We start from the raw sequence: 7,293 nt of genomic DNA, 5'->3' as shown, positions 1-7,293 counted from the left end.
CGATTGAGCACTCCAACATCACTAGCTCACCTTCATATCACCCTTGTCAATAGTACTTAAAACATGATACACCTTTAATTATAAACTGTTCAGACCCGGGAGGATTTCACAATTTCAAGATTTGCAAAAAAACTGTTTTATCAACAGTTTTGTAAAAAAAGCCTTTTTAAAAAGTGCCTGCAAAATTTGGAGGATTTACTGATATATTTGCCTCTCAAATCACACCTTTTTTGGAAATTAGGACATCTTCTGGCCAAGAATGGAAAGTGATTTTTGTTCCTATCTATCTTTCAGCCTTTGGCTGTGCGAAGCTTAAAAGGACTCGGCTGCCAGCTCCAGGTACTTGTAGACTCTAAGCCAAAGGAGGGAATTTAATGCAGGCTGCTGCAGGAAGAGGTTTGAAGGGTTCTGTTTGCAGGGCTGCCAAAGAGTTCCCGAAGTTTCTTAACCATGGTCTTTCACCTTATCATGTGGTGGAAGACTGCAAGAGTCGCCTCATCCAGGCAGGATTTCTGGAGCTGAAGGAAACTGTACACTGGGACATCAAATCAGAACAAAAGTATTTAGTCACCAGAAACTACTCGACTATAAATGCTTTCGCCATTGGAGATCAGTACAGTTTCTTACAAAGAAGGGGAGAGGGTAAAATATCTCATCTACCCCAACACCCTTAAATAACATGATAACACCAAGAAGGGTAGAGAGAAAAAAGGTTATTAACATGCAGTGGCACGGATTGTGTATTTGAAAACTGCCCTCCATGCTTCATCATCGGGTCTGCTTACCAAACATCCTGGCGTAGCCACGCACTGGATGGAGCCTAGGGAGGGGGAAGACAAACAACATAAAAGTGAAACGCAGCAGTGACAGGGTGTTTTATACCCGGCGACTGGGTACAGTGATTGAAAAGGTGCAGCAAAAAAAGTGTTTAAAACTGGCTCAAGGGTACCCTATCAGAACCCTTTATTCACGGGTCCCAAGGCCAGGATTAAAATAGTGAAGGATGGGTGTATTATCGAGAGTGCTAGGTCCTCAAAAACACCCCTCCTTAAACTGCCAGTGTCAACATGTTTCGACCTTCTTACTGTGCCCCCAAAAGGTCTCGTTGGTCTTCCTCACGACTTTTTCCAGTCCCAGTCAGGTTCCCCACCTTACCTTCCTCTGGATAGTCGCTAGGGATTTAGGACCTAAGAAGATTCAAAAGTGTGGAGGTACTTCCCGCCAACACGGACTACAGATACTGCAAAGACACAACAAGCATATGCCTATCACTGGGAGTTGGATACATCCTGCTAGTAATCATGTACACTGAAAGATTATAGGTACAGAGTAATGAACCCCCTTATGAAGTAACGGGCATCATACTGAAAAAGCTCTCTGATCGTCAATGCCCGGTTTAGCCTTTATCTTAACCCCTCCTGGAAAACTCCACTTGCGATATGACCCTGGGAGTCCCAGATATTCATAATCGTTGCTGTCATGCAGAAAAACACCACATCCACTCGTTGTTTAAAACAAATGTTCTCATCATGTCTGAAACCAGGGGAACACCTTTGCGCCTTCTTGGTGTTATCAGGAGTACAGTACAGACCTGGGAATGGGTTCAGCATGCTTGGGGCAAACACTGGTAGCCCGTGCCTTAGGGTAAAGAGGAAATCGAAGAAAAGGCAGGCAGGCTTCATTCAGGTTGGAGTGGAGTGCTACAGAGGTGGAATGTTCAACACATGGGGGCATATGTATTAAAGGAGTGCAGAGCTGTGCCAAATTTAGCAGCATCGCCCTCTGACATTTTCAAAATAAAGGAATGTGCCATATTTACTACAATACAGCACACCCCTGTGTTTTTCATAGCACAGGTGCTAAAATTAGTTGCCTAGCGCCAATGCAGGCACATTGCATCATAGCACAAGGGTGTCTACGGTGCAGGGAATGATTGTTTATGTGCAGGAAGGTGTCCTTTCCTGCACACCAGCAATCCAAAATGGCTTTTTGTTACTTCTATTTGTTCTTCATTTTGTAGCACACATAGGAATAGAAAATCATCATTATTTAATGATTGTTTATGTGCAGGAAGGGACACCTACTGCACGTAAACATTCATTAATGGTGTTTTGCTCTTTCTATGTGTGTTGCACAATGCAGCACACATAGAAAAAGCAAAAATGAGAAGCAATTAACGCATTTCTCCTTGTGCTCCATTCTAACGCCTGCTCTTGGATGATATTAGTTTTTGTCACAGCCACAGATTTAAACCTCCTTGTATATCTGGGGCAATGTCAAAAAACCAATGGGAATTGTGGTGGAACGCCCCAGCAACACCCATTGCAACCCTTTTCACGTAGATACTCGCGTGAAAGGGTAGCATATTTACAAAGCAGCGTTAAATCACAGAAAGTGGCTTAACGCCAGTTTCTAAATATGGTGCAGGGCATACCACCATAGGAGCAGCAAAAATACTCTAGGGGTGCTAGGGGCTTGTACATATGCCTATTGGTTGATTGATATCTTCCATTGCAGAAAGGATGAATGTTAAGGATGGACTCAAGCTGCAGTATCTTCTGGTACAGCTGGATCACCCTGTTCTTCGCATTCCCCACCTGGCCATCAACCTGCAGAGAATCATTAATGAGAGCTTTGAACCCAACACAGAGAATCATTTTGTTCCCATTCTGGCCACAAATGTCCAAGAAGAGTTGGAGAAGGACACCCTGGGAGCTGGAGAAGCCAAAAAGACCTCCTTGAAGCCAACAACTCTTCCGAGAGTGACATCACTCAGTTGTTCTTCCCCTGTTCTCCTCACAGCTGGGAGTGAAGCCAGATCAGATCCTGGAGATGGAGCTGTGCCTTGTGGACACACAGGCAGCAGACACTAGAAGAAGCATATGAGGAATTCATTTATGTGCCCTGGCTCTGATCCTGTCCTGTGATCCTCCGACCTCTCTGTCCAATGGCCCCAATGTCCGTATGATTACCCTCGATGACAATGAAGAAGTGGGCTCAGGTGGTGCCCAGGGGTAAGGTAAGGTAATATTTATTTTTGCTTGATTCATTTAAATATTTGCAAATACATAACAGAAAGAGTCCCTTGTAGACAAATTGTTAAGCTTAAAAACAACAATATAAGGATCATCAATAAAATATTCCCAGTTTGTGCAATTGGCTGTTCTATAAGACAATACACGTAAATTCTTATACTTCAGTCAGAAGGGCTGAGCTGGAAAGTATGTTGTTCTAAACTATTGGGCATTATTAATGTAAAATGCTGGTGCAACTATAGAAAAGTATTAAGTTCATTTGACATATAAAAAGCGTTTCCCTAACCTTTAGGCAATAAATAAAAGTGTTGGTACAACTGTAAAGTGCTTTTATTCATTTTTTATTTTTGTCAACTCCCCTCTGATGCCCTTGTACTCTTATTTTTGACGTGCTTCAAATAACAACAAATGTTTGAGTCTCTTGGTTACCGTCTCAAAGAATGTTGCTAGCCGGCAGTTAAGCTGGAGGCAGAATCCCTGTTGACTGACCTGTTCGTTCGCCGCATCTCATCCACTACACAGAGCCTGACGGCCTTTGAGGAGTCCACCCCAAGGTTCTACATGCACATGCAGCGCACTCAAACTACACTGGCAAGCATGAGGAGAACCACAGGCCTGGGTTCCACAAGGGTCCAGAAATTAAAGTAACAGTAACCAGTGCTATGCCTCTACTGCCATCACTATGGCCATCTTGCGAGAGATCGCCAACCACCTGTATGTCCCTTTGCAGGAATGCAGGGTGCAGAATGATGTCCCCGGTGGCACTATTGGGCCAATACTCACTTCTAGGCTGGGTCTGCGGGTAGTTGGATTAGGCTGCCCTCAGCTGGCCATTCACTCCATTCGGGAGATGTGATGCACATCTTGGGTGTTGCAGACCTCTTCACTTTCGCAGGGCTTCTTTATATATTTCCCAGGAGTCAACAGGAGGCTGGTGATAGACTGACGACCTTCCTCTCCTCCTCTCCAGGGCATCCCGCAGGGTGGTCGCAGTGACTGGAGGCTGCTGGGACCAGGAACCAGAGGGTGTGCTGTGACTGGTCTGTAACTGAAGCTGGGCCTCTCTGTGTAAATTAGGGGTGTCTGTCCTGACAGTCATCATGGGTGTAATAAAGTTGAAACAGTCCAAGTTAAGATGAGCAAGTATAGTTTATTCAGCCCCAGCCAACAGTCAGCTAACAACTGACAATCCTGGAATTACCAGTAATGGGAACCTTGGTGACATATGGCTCCAAACACTAGGTTCCAACATGGAACCAGAATACCTGGGAAGACAGGTCATCACACTTCTCCCTCTTAAACATTAAACAGGTTTACATGTCCAGCAATGAAGTAAGCAACAGAAAGATAAAGAAATCAAAGAAGAAACTACCTAGACATCATCACGCAAGTGAAGAGGAGGCCTGCATACCCTCACACTCTTGCGGGAATAATTAGTACACAGATCAGGAACAGCAACAATATCATCACATTTCCCTTTACCCCCAAAATGAGAAACATGACTATTGTTCCAGATGCGACCATCCTCCGTCTTTACAGCATTTTTGAAAATTTTCACAATGGTTCTAGGAACAGAAAACTTCAACCAGTTTTGACAGCCTACAGGAGCCCTGATCTTTACCATCTCCCCCAAAAAAGAACTTTGAATCCTTAGCAGAATTTCTTCCATCCACATATATTTTCCTTTTCCTCTGTAGTTCCAATTCCCTTTCTCTCCATGCCCCCACCTCATTATTTTTTACACCCTTGTCTGCAATCATCCAGGCAGGACATAAACAAGTGTTAGGTGCTCTACCCTTGAAAAGTTCAAACGGAGTTTTTCCTGTAGTTGAGTGAGGAGAGAATCGATATGCTGAAATTCTATTCTGTAACTCCTTTCTCCAGTCCAAATTGTTGACCCTTGCCAATTGAATGCTTTCCTTCAAAGTTTTGTTGAGTCTCTCCAAAGCACCATTTGCCTCAGGGTGATACAAAGAATTCCTCTTGTGAACAATGCCACACTTACTGAGATACTCCTCAACTTTCCCTGAACAAAATTGTGGCCCATTGTCAGAAAGAATGGAGTTCGGAAAACTCTCACGTTTAAAGACAGACTCCAAAAAGGAAATAACAGACTCACTTGTAATCTCCCTTACCAAACTAACCTCAACCCATCTGGAATACAAATCCAATAAAACCAACATAAATGGAGTTTGGTGCTCACCATGTAAAGGCCCCACAATATCAACTGCAATTTCATCCCAGGGGGACTTAGGCAACCTCCTGCAAACCATTGGAGAAGACCTCGTCCTTAAAACGTTATCACTTGCCTGACAAGAAGAGCAATCTCTAACGGTGCGTTCCACCAACAAATCAATACCAGGCCACCAGAAGTCCATTCGTATGCATTCTTTCGTCTTTGAAATACCTAAGTGTCCCTCATGAGACATGTCAACCAGAATACTTCTGAGATTAACTGGTGGAACCAACCTAGTACCTCTCATGAGTAAGCCATCCACAACTGCCAACTCATCAGCAATCAAAGACCAAGGTTTCTTTAAAGAACGAGACCTACCACCTTCCAACAATACAATGACCTCCTTCAACTCCTCATCCTTACTCAGCTCTTCTCTCCAAGCATCTTCTTTCACCGCCCCCAAGGTAACGTCACACACCTTTAAATCACCCTCAAAATCGTCATCCAAAACTTCCTCACCATTCTCTACCACATCCACCAACCTTGACAGACAATCAGCCGAGACATTAGTTTTACCTGGTATGTACTCAAACTTGAACACAAACTCCTGCAACGAAATTACCCATCTCCTTATCCTTGCTGAGATGGAGTCTAACCCCTTTTTTTCAAAGACCTCCTTTAGTGGTTTGTGATCAGACCTGACGGTGAAGGAGGAACCCCAAACAAACTTCCTGAATTTATTCACAGCCCAATATATTCCTAGTGCCTCTTTCTCTATGACAGAGTAATTCAACTCCGCCCCCTTAAAACACCTCGAAGCACAAGCTATCAGGACCTCCTTGTCTTTCCTCACCTGTAACAACAAAGCACCCAGACCCTTACTGCTAGCATCTGTTACAATAACCGTCGGAACCCCTGGAACAAACGCCTGCAAATTTGGTGCATTCCTCAGATCCATCTTCACCTGATCAAACCCTCTGCTACACTCCTCAGTCCAATTAAACACAGCATTCTTACACATGATTTTCCTCAGATTAACAGTCTTATCTGCGAAATTTCTGACGAACTTATTGTAAAATTCCGCCATGCCCAAAAATGATGAAACCTCTTCTTTTGAGCATGGTTCCTTCAACTTTTCAATTGTTTCCACAAGATCCTTTTTTGGAGATATGCCCTTCCTTGAGATGTGGTGGCCCAAATAATCTAGCTCATTGACACCAAACTTGCACTTGCTCTGACGCAGAGTTAAACCAACTTCCAACATTTTCTTCAACACAAGGCAAACCCTCTCATCATGTTCCTGTTCGTTCTTACCAGAAATGAGAACATCATCCTGATAACATCTTACCCCCGGTATTCCTTTGAACAGATCTTCCATAATTCTCTGGAATACCGAGGCTGCTGAAGCCAGCCCAAAAGGCATTCTTAAGAACTTGAATGCACCCATTGGTGTAATGAAACTAGTAAGCTCTTGACACTCTTCTTTTAGCGGGACTTGGTGATAGGCTGAAGCCATATCTAAGGTGGTAAAATAGCATGCCCCATCTAATGTAGAAACCAACTCCTCTATCTTTGGCAAAGGGTACTTGTCAACTATTACCTCTTTATTTAAAGCACGAAGGTCAACACACAGCCGAATCTCATTATTAGGCTTCCTCGCGACCACAATTGGTGCGAGCCACTCGGTTGCTTCCACTGGTTGTATAACCCCAGTCGACAACAACTTCTCAATCTCTTTTCCCACAGCATCTTTTACACAAATTGGATTGCGCCTTACTTTAGCAGCAACAGGCACTGCTCCCAACTTCAGTTTGATGTTGTGATTGTAACCCTTTATGCATCCTAGTTTCTCACTGAACAACTCTTTAAAGTTCTTTATAAACTTGTTCTCCACATTGTCTACATCCTGTACTTGAATAACTGGATGAGCATTTGGATTGAGACTCACACCGAACCTTGCTTGATGAGACCAACTCAACAAGTTGTCTCCCCTGTTCACCACATAAACTTTTGCTTCTGTAAACCTTCCCTTATATTCAATGCAGTCAAAAAAGTAACCCATTATTTTTATGGGATGTTCTT

General features: G+C 43.6%; 1 pseudogene; it reads left to right on the top strand.

Moving 5' to 3' along the window:
- Positions 1-374: 374 nt before the first annotated feature.
- LOC147698161 (aspartyl aminopeptidase-like) lies at positions 375-3,981 on the top strand (annotated as a pseudogene).
- Positions 3,982-7,293: the final 3,312 nt, after the last annotated feature.

This window comes from Lissotriton vulgaris, chromosome 8 (genome assembly GCF_964263255.1).
Source record: "Lissotriton vulgaris chromosome 8, aLisVul1.2, whole genome shotgun sequence".
NCBI classification, from domain to species: Eukaryota; Metazoa; Chordata; class Amphibia; order Caudata; family Salamandridae; genus Lissotriton; species Lissotriton vulgaris.
This window is presented reverse-complemented; position numbering and strand designations above follow the sequence as displayed.